The sequence below is a fragment of the Schistocerca cancellata genome, chromosome 1 (assembly GCF_023864275.1).
Source record: "Schistocerca cancellata isolate TAMUIC-IGC-003103 chromosome 1, iqSchCanc2.1, whole genome shotgun sequence".
Taxonomy (NCBI): Eukaryota; Metazoa; Arthropoda; class Insecta; order Orthoptera; family Acrididae; genus Schistocerca; species Schistocerca cancellata.
The window spans coordinates 260,518,208-260,531,500 of NC_064626.1; the positions used below are offsets into that span (position 1 = coordinate 260,518,208).

The following is a 13,293-nucleotide window of genomic DNA, read 5'->3' on the forward strand; positions in this document are numbered from 1 at the left end:
GGCAGAGTAGGGGAGACCTGAGTTGAGCAGAAATGTGGATGATTTATAATAATTGTTTGCGAATTAGTGGTATGTGCCCTGTGAAAAGAAGGAAGTCTGACTGAAGGTAGTATATACAAGTGTAGAGTGAGTCATGATGTGTTGAAGAAGGCATAGGTTTAAGTAAAGTGAGAATGAGTCTCAAGAGTTCTTAGAGGTGATTGAACATAGGTGTGGTTGGAGTGTATAGATGTAAGAAACAATGACTAGCAAGTTGGTAATGTTTGAGACCTGTTATAAAATATGATTGTGAGAGTTGCATTATTGAGGTTTTGGAGTTTTGTATGAGCCAGGTGATGAGAGTAAGACCCCTGATTGTTTCAATTAGGAAGAGAGTAGAAGGTGTTCGAAGGCCCTATTGGAGATGTAGAGAGAAAAGGGAAGTCTGTTGTTGTAGTAAAAGTTGCGCTATATGTAAGCTGTACAGAAAGTGTAATTGATGGCCGTTCCCATTGAGGTATAGATTCTGATTGTTGTTTGGAACGAGAAGCTCCCACGCAAATCCAACATTAAGAAATTATGCTAATTTACGATGTGTGTCGAAATGATGTAGATACCTGATGTGAGGTGAAATTTAGGATGGAGGTGTGTGTGTGTGAGGACGTGGCCCTTTCCCAAGCCATAGAATTAATTATTTCAGTTTGTGTGGTGGAGAATAATGATAGTGAGGAAGTATTTGTGTGTGACGGGATAAGAAGTTTTATTGGTATCCCTATTAGGCAAATGAGTTGTACTGATGTTGAGAACAGGAAATATTGAAAATGTAGATGATGAAGGTGAAACTTGATGTTGGTAACCCTTTGAGATGTGTTATGGAGGTAGAAAGGTGTAGGAAGTACAGTCCCTCAATATTTAGAATACGAGAGGAAGTTATATAGTGGAGACATGTAACATATGAGAGAGTGTGTACGAAGTAGTTGGTATGTGTGTGACTTGGAGGTTTATGAAATTGGAATAATGTGGTAATCAGAAATGATGAAGGTAATGAAGTAGTGATGTTCTGGTTTACGAAAGCATGGAGTAACCGTAGGTGTCTGGTTTGAAGTAGAGTTGAAAACTTGAGTGAGGTGAAGTTGATGTTAAATTTTGTACAGGTGGTATAATAGAAGGTTGAAGAATGTTGCAGAGAAGGTAAAAAAATGTTGTGTCAGTGTAGAGGTTGATGTTTAGATGAGGATATAAAACAATACCCCAGAGAACATGTAAAAAAGGTAGGAATGAGGTGTGGTAGTAAAGAGGTGTGATGAAGTGAAGGCGAATTGCTGACAAATAGAGTTTGGTGGTGAATGGTTTGTGAACTATTGTTGCCCCTGTACGTCCTGCCTACAAATTTGAGTTTGGACAGTTAGTGATATGGTGATTTAGTACTGTGTGTGACTTGACGAAATGATATTCCATAGAGGTGAATATGTATTGTCCCAGAGAGTAAAATATCCTTTGAAATTGGTAGAGAGATGTACGAATAGAAGACCAATCAAATAATAATTCACTTTGGATGAGGTAGCGAGGATGAGAGAATTTAGAGCGAGTATGGAAAGTAAAAAAGAGAAAAAATGGATGTTGGTTTGATTGTTATGAAAGAAATTTTGTTCCCCCTGTAGATTGATCCCCTAAAAATTAGGATAGTTGATAAGGGTTTATAGGTTGATTCTCAAAATATTTGGATTGTAGGTGATGTGTATGAGCTGAAATCACTGAAAAGAGAGTATTTTGTTAGAATGGAGTTTAAAGTGTATGAGGTGGAGATTCCCATTGCCCAGGCAATTCTTAATCCGTGGATGTCCCTTGTGTGAGCTGGTAGCATGTTGGAGATTAGAATGTAAATGAAGGACTAGGTATTGGTGCAGTTGACACGCTATGTATGGCAGAGTAGGGGAGACCTGAGTTGAGCAGAAATGTGGATGATTTATAATAATTGTTTGCGAATTAATGGTATGTGCCCTGTGAAAAGAAGGAAGTCTGACTGAAGGTAGTATATACAAGTGTAGAGTGAGTCATGATGTGTTGAAGAAGGCATAGGTTTAAGTAAAGTGAGAATGAGTCCCAAGAGTTCTTAGAGGTGATTGAACATAGGTGTGGTTGGAGTGTATAGATGTAAGAAACAATGACTAGCAAGTTGGTAATGTTTGAGACCTGTTATAAAATATGATTGTGAGAGTTGCATTATTGAGGTTTTGGAGTTTTGTATGAGCCAGGTGATGAGAGTAAGACCCCTGATTGTTTCAATTAGGAAGAGAGTAGAAGGTGTTCGAAGGCCCTATTGGAGATGTAGAGAGAAAAGGGAAGTCTGTTGTTGTAGTAAAAGTTGCGCTATATGTAAGCTGTACAGAAAGTGTAATTGATGGCCGTTCCCATTGAGGTATAGATTCTGATTGTTGTTTGGAATGAGAAGCTCCCACGCAAATCCAACATTAAGAAATTATGCTAATTTACGATGTGTGTCGAAATGATGTAGATACCTGATGTGAGGTGAAATTTAGGATGGAGGTGTGTGTGTGTGAGGACGTGGCCCTTTCCCAAGCCATAGAATTAATTATTTCAGTTTGTGTGGTGGAGAATAATGATAGTGAGGAAGTATTTGTGTGTGACGGGATAAGAAGTTTTATTGGTATCCCTATTAGGCAAATGAGTTGTACTGATGTTGAGAACAGGAAATATTGAAAATGTAGATGATGAAGGTGAAACTTGATGTTGGTAACCCTTTGAGATGTGTTATGGAGGTAGAAAGGTGTAGGAAGTACAGTCCCTCAATATTTAGAATACGAGAGGAAGTTATATAGTGGAGACATGTAACATATGAGAGAGTGTGTACGAAGTAGTTGGTATGTGTGTGACTTGGAGGTTTATGAAATTGGAATAATGTGGTAATTAGAAATGATGAAGGTAATGAAGTAGTGATGTTCTGGTTTACGAAAGCATGGAGTAACCAATGGTGTCTGGTTTGAAGTAGAGTTGAAAACTTGAGTGAGGTGAAGTTGATGTTAAATTTTGTACAGGTGGTATAATAGAAGGTTGAAGAATGTTGCAGAGAAGGTAAAAAAATGTTGTGTCAGTGTAGAGGTTGATGTTTAGATGAGGATATAAAACAATACCCCAGAGAACATGTAAAAAAGGTAGGAATGAGGTGTGGTAGTAAAGAGGTGTGATGAAGTGAAGGCGAATTGCTGACAAATAGAGTTTGGTGGTGAGTGGTTTGTGAACTATTGTTGCCCCTGTACGTCCTGCCTACAAATTTGAGTTTGGACAGTTAGTGATATGGTGATTTAGTACTGTGTGTGACTTGACGAAATGATATTCCATAGAGGTGAATATGTATTGCCCAGAGAGTAAAATATCCTTTGAAATTGGTAGAGAGATGTACGAATAGAAGACCAATCAAATAATAATTCACTTTGGATGAGGTAGCGAGGATGAGAGAATTTAGAGCGAGTATGGAAAGTAAAAAAGAGAAAAAATGGATGTTGGTTTGATTGTTATGAAAGAAATTTTGTTCCCCCTGTAGATTGATCCCCTAAAAATTAGGATAGTTGATAAGGGTTTATAGGTTGATTCTCAAAATATTTGTATTGTAGGTGATGTGTATGAGCTGAAATCACTGAAAAGAGAGTATTTTGTTAGAATGGAGTTTAAAGTGTATGAGGTGGAGATTCCCATTGCCCAGGCAATTCTTAATCCGTGGATGTCCCTTGTGTGAGCTGGTAGCGTGTTGGAGATTAGAATGTAAATGAAGGACTAGGTATTGGTGCAGTTGACACGCTATGTATGCCAGAGTAGGGGAGACCTGAGTTGAGCAGAAATGTGGATGATTTATAATAATTGTTTGCGAATTAATGGTATGTGCCCTGTGAAAAGAAGGAAGTCTGACTGAAGGTAGTATATACAAGTGTAGAGTGAGTCATGATGTGTTGAAGAAGGCATAGGTTTAAGTAAAGTGAGAATGAGTCTCAAGAGTTCTTAGAGGTGATTGAACATAGGTGTGGTTGGAGTGTATAGATGTAAGAAACAATGACTAGCAAGTTGGTAATGTTTGAGACCTGTTATAAAATATGATTGTGAGAGTTGCATTATTGAGGTTTTGGAGTTTTGTATGAGCCAGGTGATGAGAGTAAGACCCCTGATTGTTTCAATTAGGAAGAGAGTAGAAGGTGTTCGAAGGCCCTATTGGAGATGTAGAGAGAAAAGGGAAGTCTGTTGTTGTAGTAAAAGTTGCGCTATATGTAAGCTGTACAGAAAGTGTAATTGATGGCCGTTCCCATTGAGGTATAGATTCTGATTGTTGTTTGGAACGAGAAGCTCCCACGCAAATCCAACATTAAGAAATTATGCTAATTTACGATGTGTGTCGAAATGATGTAGATACCTGATGTGAGGTGAAATTTAGGATGGAGGTGTGTGTGTGTGAGGACGTGGCCCTTTCCCAAGCCATAGAATTAATTATTTCAGTTTGTGTGGTGGAGAATAATGATAGTGAGGAAGTATTTGTGTGTGACGGGATAAGAAGTTTTATTGGTATCCCTATTAGGCAAATGAGTTGTACTGATGTTGAGAACAGGAAATATTGAAAATGTAGATGATGAAGGTGAAACTTGATGTTGGTAACCCTTTGAGATGTGTTATGGAGGTAGAAAGGTGTAGGAAGTACAGTCCCTCAATATTTAGAATACGAGAGGAAGTTATATAGTGGAGACATGTAACATATGAGAGAGTGTGTACGAAGTAGTTGGTATGTGTGTGACTTGGAGGTTTATGAAATTGGAATAATGTGGTAATTAGAAATGATGAAGGTAATGAAGTAGTGATGTTCTGGTTTACGAAAGCATGGAGTAACCAATGGTGTCTGGTTTGAAGTAGAGTTGAAAACTTGAGTGAGGTGAAGTTGATGTTAAATTTTGTACAGGTGGTATAATAGAAGGTTGAAGAATGTTGCAGAGAAGGTAAAAAAATGTTGTGTCAGTGTAGAGGTTGATGTTTAGATGAGGATATAAAACAATACCCCAGAGAACATGTAAAAAAGGTAGGAGTGAGGTGTGGTAGGAAAGAGGTGTGATGAAGTGAAGGTGAATTGCTGACAAATAGAGTTTGGTGGTGAATGGTTTGTGAACTATTGTTGCCCCTGTACGTCCTGCCTACAAATTTGAGTTTGGACAGTTAGTGATATGGTGATTTAGTACTGTGTGTGACTTGACGAAATGATATTCCATAGAGGTGAATATGTATTGTCCCAGAGAGTAAAATATCCTTTGAAATTCGTAGAGAGATGTATGAATAGAAGACCCGTCAAATAATAATTCACTTTGGATGAGGTAGCGAGGATGAGAGAATTTAGAGTGAGTATGGAAAGTAAAAAGAGAAAAAATGGATGTTGGTTCGATTGTTATGAAAGAAATTTTGTTCCCCCTGTAGATTGATCCCCTAAAAATTAGGATAGTTGATAAGGGTTTATAGTTTGATTCTCAAAATATATGGAATGTAGGTGATGTGTATGAGCTGAAATCACTGAAAAGAGAGTATTTTGTGAGAATGGAGTTTAAAGTGTATGAGGTGGAGATTCCCATTGCCCAGGCAATTCTTAATCCTTGGATGTCCCTTATGTGAGCTGGTAGCATGTTGGAGATTAGAATGTAAATGAAGGACTAGGTATTGGTGCAGTTGGCACGCTGTGTATGGCAGAGTAGGAGGAGACCTGAGTTGAGCAGAAATGTGGATGATTTATAATAATTGTTTGCGAATTAATGGTAGGTGCCCTGTGAAAAGAAGGAAGTCTGACTGAAGGTAGTATATACAAGTGTAGAGTGAGTCATGATGTGTTGAAGAAGGCATAGGTTTAAGTAAAGTGAGAATGAGTCTCAAGAGTTCTTAGAGGTGATTGAACATAGGTGTGGTTGGAGTGTATAGATGTAAGAAACAATGACTAGCAAGTTGGTAATGTTTGAGACCTGTTATAAAATATGATTGTGAGAGTTGCATTATTGAGATTTTGGAGTTTTGTATGAGCCAGGTGATGAGAGTAAGACCCCTGACTGTTTAAATTAGGAAGAGAGTAGAAAGTGTTCGAAGGCCCTATTGGAGATGTAGAGAGAAAAGGAAAGTCTGTTGTTGTAGTAAAGGTTGCGATATATGTAAGCTGTACAGAAAGTGTAATTGATGGCCGTTCCCATTGAGGTATAGATTCTGATTGTTGTTGGGAACGAGAAGCTCCCACGCAAATCCAACATTAAGAAATTATGCTAATTTATGATGTGTGTCGAAATGATGTAGATACCTGATGTGAGGTGAAATTAGGATGGAGGTGTGTGTGTGTGAGGACGTGGCCCTTTCCCAAGCCATAGAATTAATTATTTCAGTTTGTGTGGTGGAGAATAATGATAGTGAGGAAGTATTTGTGTGTGACGGGATAAGAAGTTTTATTGGTATCCCTATTAGGTAAATGAGTTGTACTGATGTTGAGAACAGGAAATATTGAAAATGTAGATGATGAAGGTGAAACTTGATGTTGGTAATGGAGAGTGGCTTTCAGGAGTGTGATGGTGTTAGTATTAAAATTTGTAGAAGTTATAAGGAGTCAAATTGTGGAGAGGTTATTAGCTATTGTAAAGTGAAATACAGTGAAGACTAGTAAATAAAGAGGCACTGAGCGCCCCTTGGTTATTGGTAAGATTAGACATAAGGTTTATATTGTGTCAGGTTATTTTGTTAGTTGTGGCTTAGTGTAAAAGAATTTACCCTTTCAGATGTGTTATGGAGGTAGAAAGGTGTAGGAAGTACAGTCCCTCAATATTTGGAATACGAGAGGAAGTTATATAGTGGAGACATGTAACATATGAGAGAGTGTGTACGAAGTAGTTGGTATGTGTGTGACTTGGAGGTTTATGAAATTGGAATAATGTGGTAATTAGAAATGATGAAGGTAATGAAGTAGTGATGTTCTGGTTTATGAAAGCATGGAGTAACCGATGGTGTCTGGTTTGAAATAGAGTTGAAAACTTGAGTGAGGTGAAATTGATGTTAAATTTTGTACAGGTGGTATAATAGAAGGCTGAAGAATGTTGCAGAGAAGGTAAAAAAATGTTGTGTCAGTGTAGAGGTTGATGTTTAGATGAGGATATAAAACAATACCCCAGAGAACATGTAAAAAAAGGTAGGAATGAGGTGTGGTAGTAAAGAGGTGTGATGAAGTGAAGGCGAATTGCTGACAAATAGAGTTTGGTGGTGAGTGGTTTGTGAACTATTGTTGCCGCTGTACGTCCTGCCTACAAAATTGAGTTTGGACAGTTAGTGATATGGTGATTTAGTAGTGTGTGTGACGTGACGAAATGATAATCCATAGAGGTGAAAATGTATTGTCCCAGAGAGTAAAATATCCTTTGAAATTCGTAGAGAGATGTATGAATAGAAGACCCATCAAATAATAATTCACTTTGGATGAGGTAGCGAGGATGAGAGAATTTAGAGTGAGTATGGAAAGTAAAAAGAGAAAAAATGGATGTTGGTTCGATTGTTATGAAAGAAATTTTGTTCCCCCTGTAGATTGATCCCCTAAAAATTAGGATAGTTGATAAGGGTTTATAGGTTGATTCTCAAAATATTTGGAATGTAGGTGATGTGTATGAGCTGAAATCACTGAAAAGAGAGTATTTTGTGAGAATGGAGTTTGAAGTGTATGAGGTGGAGACTCCCATTGCCCAGGCAATTCTTAATGCTTGGATGTCCCTTATGTGAGCTGGTAGCATGTTGGAGATTAGAATGTAAATGAAGGACTCGGTATTGGCGCAGTTGACACGCTGTGTATGGCAGAGTAGGAGGAGACCTGAGTTGAGCAGAAATGTGGATGATTTATAATATTTGTTTGCGAATTAATGGTATGTGCCCTGTGAAAAGAAGGAAGTCTGACTGAAGGTAGTATATACAAGTGTAGAGTGAGTCATGATGTGTTGAAGAAGGCATAGGTTTAAGTAAAGTGAGAATGAGTCTCAAGAGTTCTTAGAGGTGATTGAACATAGGTGTGGTTGGAGTGTATAGATGTAAGAAACAATGACTAGCAAGTTGGTAATGTTTGAGACCTGTTATAAAATATGATTGTGAGAGTTGCATTATTGAGATTTTGGAGTTTTGTATGAGCCAGGTGATGAGAGTAAGACCCCTGACTGTTTAAATTAGGAAGAGAGTAGAAGGTGTTCGAAGGCCGTATTGGAGATGTAGAGAGAAAAGGAAAGTCTGTTGTCGTAGTAAAGGTTGCGTTATATGTAAGCTGTACAGAAAGTGTAATTGATGGCCGTTCCCATTGAGGTATAGATTCTAATTGTTGTTTGGAACGAGAAGCTCCCACGCAAATCCAATCCAACATTAAGAAATTATGCTAATTTATGATGTGTGTCGAAATGATGTAGATACCTGATGTGAGGTGAAATTTAGGATGGAGGTGTGTGTGTGTGAGGACATGGCCCTTTCCAAAGCCATAGAATTAATTATTTCAGTTTGTGTGGTGGAGAATAATGATAGTGAGGAAGTATTTGTGTGTGACGGGATAAGAAGTTTTATTGGTATCCCTATTAGGCAAATGAGTTGTACTGATGTTGAGAACAGGAAATATTGAAAATGTAGATGATGAAGGTGAAACTTGATGTTGGTAATGGAGAGTGGCTTTCAGGAGTGTGATGGTGTTAGTGTTAAAATTTGTAGATTTTATAAGGAGTCAAATTGTGGAGAGGTTATTAGCTATTGTAAAGTGAAATACAGTGAAGACTAGTAAATAAAGAGGCACTGAGCGACCCTTGGTTATTGGTAAGATTAGAAATAAGGTTTATATTGTGTCAGGTTATTTTGTTAGTTGTGGCTTAGTGTAAAAGAATTTACCCTTTGAGATGTGTTATGGAGGTAGAAAGGTGTAGGAAGTACAGTCCCTCAATATTTAGAATACGAGAGGAAGTTATATAGTGGAGACATGTAACATATGAGAGAGTGTGTACGAAGTAGTTGGTATGTGTGTGACTTGGAGGTTTATGAAATTGGAATAATGTGGTAATTAGAAATGATGAAGGTAATGAAGTAGTGATGTTCTGGTTTACGAAAGAATGGAGTAACCGATGGTGTCTGGTTTGAAGTAGAGTTGAAAACTTGAGTGAGGTGAAGTTGATGTTAAATTTTGTACAGGTGGTATAATAGAAGGTTGAAGAATGTTGCAGAGAAGGTAAAAAAATGTTGTGTCAGTGTAGAGGTTGATGTTTAGATGAGGATATAAAACAATACCCCAGAGAACATGTAAAAAAAGGTAGGAATGAGGTGTGGTAGTAAAGAGGTGTGATGAAGTGAAGGCGAATTGCTGACAAATAGAGTTTTGTGGTGAATGGTTTGTGAACTATTGTTGCCCCTGTACGTCCTGCCTACAAAATTGAGTTTGGACAGTTAGTGATATGGTGATTTAGTACTGTGTGTGACTTGACAAAATGATATTCCATAGAGGTGAATATGTATTGTCCCAGAGAGTAAAATATCGTTTGAAATTGGTAGAGAGATGTACGAATAGAAGACCAATCAAATAATAATTCACTTTGGATGAGGTAGCGAGGATGAGAGAATTTAGAGCGAGTATGGAAAGTAAAAAAGAGAAAAAAAGAATGTTGGTTTGATTGTTATGAAAGAAATTTTGTTCCCCCTGTAGATTGATCCCCTAAAAATTAGGATACGTGATAAGGGTTTATAGGTTGATTCTCAAAATATTTGGAATGTAGGTGATGTGTATGAGCTGAAATCACTGAAAAGAGAGTATTTTGTGAGAATGGAGTTTAAAGTGTATGAGGTGGAGATTCCCATTGCCCAGGCAATTCTTAATCCTTGGATGTCCCTTGTGTGAGCTGGTAGCATGTTGGAGATTAGAATGTAAATGAAGGACTAGGTATTGGTGCAATTGACACGCTATGTATGGCAGAGTAGGGGAGACCTGAGTTGAGCAGAAATGTGGATGATTTATAATAATTGTTTGCGAATTAATGGTATGTGCCCTGTGAAAAGAAGGAAGTCTGACTGAAGGTAGTATATACAAGTGTAGAGTGAGTCATGATGTGTTGAAGAAGGCATAGGTTTAAGTAAAGTGAGAATGAGTCTCAAGAGTTCTTAGAGGTGATTGAACATAGGTGTGGTTGGAGTGTATAGATGTAAGAAACAATGACTAGCAAGTTGGTAATGTTTGAGACCTGTTATAAAATATGATTGTGAGAGTTGCATTATTGAGGTTTTGGAGTTTTGTATGAGCCAGGTGATGAGAGTAAGACCCCTGACTGTTTAAATTAGGAAGAGAGTAGAAGGTGTTCGAAGGCCGTATTGGAGATGTAGAGAGAAAAGGGAAGTCTGTTGTTGTAGTAAAAGTTGCGGTATATGTAAACTGTACAGAAAGTGTAATTGATGGCCGTTCCCATTGAGGTATAGATTCTGATTGTTGTTTGGAACTAGAAGCTCCCACGCAAATCCAACATTAAGAAATTATGCTATTTTACGATGTGTGTCGAAATGATGTAGATACCTGATGTGATGTGAGGTGTAATTTAGGATGGAGGTGTGTGTGTGTGAGGACGTGGCCCTTTCCCAAGCCATAGAATTAATTATTTCAGTTTGTGTGGTGGAGAATAATGATAGTGAGGAAGTATTTGTGTGTGACGGGATAAGAAGTTTTATTGGTATCCCTATTAGGCAAATGAGTTGTTCTGATGTTGAGAACAGGAAATATTGAAAATGTAGATGATGAAGGTGAAACTTGATGTTGGTAATGGAGAGTGGCTTTCAGGAGTGTGATGGTGTTAGTATTAAAATTTGTAGAAGTTATAAGGAGTCAAATTATGGAGAGGTTATTAGCTATTGTAAAGTGAAATACAGTGAAGACTAGTAAATAAAGAGGCACTGAGCGTCCCTTGGTTATTGGTAAGATTGTAAATAAGGTTTATATTGTGTCTGGTTATTTTGTTTGTTGTGGCTTAGTGTAAAGGAATTTACCCTTTGAGATGTGTTATGGAGGTAGAAAGGTGTAGGAAGTACAGTCCCTCAATATTTCGAATACGAGAGGAAGTTATATAGTGGAGACATGTAACATATGAGAGAGTGTGTACGAAGTAGTTGGTATGTGTGTGACATGGAAGTTTATGAAATTGGAATAATGTGGTAATTAGAAATGATGAAGGTAATGAAGTAGTGATGTTATGGTTTACGAAAGAATGGAGTAATTGATGGTGTCTGGTTTGAAGTAGAGTTAAAAACTTGAGTGAGGTGAAGTTGATGTTAAATTTTATACAGGCGGTATAATAGAAGGTTGAAGAATGTTGCAGAGAAGGTAAAAAAAGTTGTGTCAGTGTAGAGGTTGATGTCTAGATGAGGAAATAAAACAGTACCCCAGAGAAAATGTAAAAAAGTTAGGAATGAGGTGTGGTAGTAAAGAGGTGTGATGAAGTGAAGGTGAATTGCTGACAAATAGAGTTTGGTGGTGAATGGTTTGTGAACTATTGTTGCTGCTGTACGTCCTGCCTACAAGATTGAGTTTGGTCAGTTAGTGATATGTTGATTTAGTAGTGTGTGTGACTTGATGAAATGATTTTCCCTAGAGGTGAATATATTATTGTCCCAGAGAGTAAAATATCCCTTGAAATTGATATAGAGATTTACGAATAGAAGACCAATCAAATAATAATTCACTTTGGATTAGGTAGCGAGGATGAGAGAATTTAGAGCGAGTATAGAAAGGAAAAAAAAAAAAATTGATGTTGGTTTGATTGTTATGAAAGAAATTTTGTTCCCTCTGTAGATTGATCCCCTAAAAATTAGGATAGTTGATAAGGGTTTATAGGTTGATTCTCAAAATATTTGGAATGTAGGTGATGTGTATGAGCTGAAATCACTGAAAAGAGAGTATTTTGTGAGAATGGAGTTTAAAGTGTATGAGGTGGAGATTCCCATTGCCCAGTCAATTCTTAATCCTTGGATGTCCCTTGTGTGAGCTGGTAGCATGTTGGAGATTAGAATGTAAATGAAGGACTAGGTATTGGTGCAGTTGACACGCTATGTATGGCAGAGTAGGAGGAGACCTGAGTTGAGCAGAAATGTGGATGATTTATAATAAATGTTTGTTGGTTAATCGTAGGTGCCCAGTGAAAAGAGGGAAGTCTGACTGAAGGTAGTATATGCAAGTGTAGAGTGAGTGATGATGTGTTGATAATGGTAATGTGGTTACAATGTTTGAAAGAGAGATTGGCGGAAGGCTTAGGTTTAAGTAAAGTGACAATGAGTCCCAAGAGTTCTTAGAGGTGATTGAACATAGGTGTGGTTGGAGTGTATAGATGGAAGAAACAATGACTAGCAAGTTGGTAATGTTTGAGACCTTTTATAAAATATGATAAGATAGTTGCATTATTGAGGATTTGGAGTTTTGTATGAGCCAGGTGATGAGAGTAAGACCCCTGACTGTTTAAATTAGGAAGAGAGTGGAATGTGTTCGAAGACCCTATTGCAGATGCAGAGAGAAAAGGAAAGTCTGTTGTTGTAGTGAAAGTTGCAGTATATGTAAGGTGTACAGAAAGTGTAATTGATAGCCCTTCCCATTGAGGTATATTTGCTGATTGGTGTTTGGAACGAGAAGCTCCCACGCAAATCCAGCATTAAGAAATTATGCTAATTTACGATGTGAGTCGAAATGATGTAGATATCTGATGTGAGGTGAATTTTAGGATGGAGGTGTGTGTGTGTGTGAGGACATGGCCCTTTCCCAAGCCATAGAATTAATTGTTTCAGTTTGTGTGGTGGAGTATAATGATAGTGAGGAAGTATTTATGTGTGATGGGATAATAAGTTTTATTGGTATCCCTATTAGGCAAATGAGTTGAATGAGTTGTACTGATATTGAGAAGAGGAAATATTGAAAATGTAGATGATGAAGGTGAAACTTGATGTTGGTAATGGAGAGTGGCTTTCAGGAGTGTGATGGTGTTAGTATTAAAATTTGTTGAAGTTATAAGGAGTCAAATTGTGGAGAGGTTATTAGCTATTGTAAAGTGAAATACAGTGAAGACTAGTAAATAAAGTGACACTTGAGCGACCCTTGGTTATTGGTAAAATTGTAAATAAGGTTTATATTGTGTCTCGTTATTTTGTTAGTTGTGGCTTAGTGTAAAAGAATTTCCCCTTTGAGATGTGTTATGGAGGTAGATAGGTGTAGGAAGTACTGTCCCTCAATATTTAAAATACGAGAGGAAGTGATATAGTGGAGACATGTAACGT

At 37.6% G+C, this 13,293-nt stretch overlaps 1 long non-coding RNA gene across 9 annotated transcripts in view; it reads left to right on the forward strand.

The window, feature by feature from the left end:
• LOC126170775 (uncharacterized) overlaps positions 1-13,293 on the forward strand; it is a 296,049-nt gene that overhangs the window by 166,502 nt on the left and 116,254 nt on the right. The window contains exon 2 of one of the 9 annotated variants that reach the window (XR_007535466.1): positions 1,442-1,710. The exons of 7 other annotated variants lie outside the window; for them this stretch is intronic. This is a non-coding gene — a long non-coding RNA (uncharacterized LOC126170775). Of the gene's footprint in view, positions 1-1,384; positions 1,711-13,293 lie in introns of those variants that run through there. One more of the 9 variants, XR_007535462.1, reaches the window with a different exon arrangement.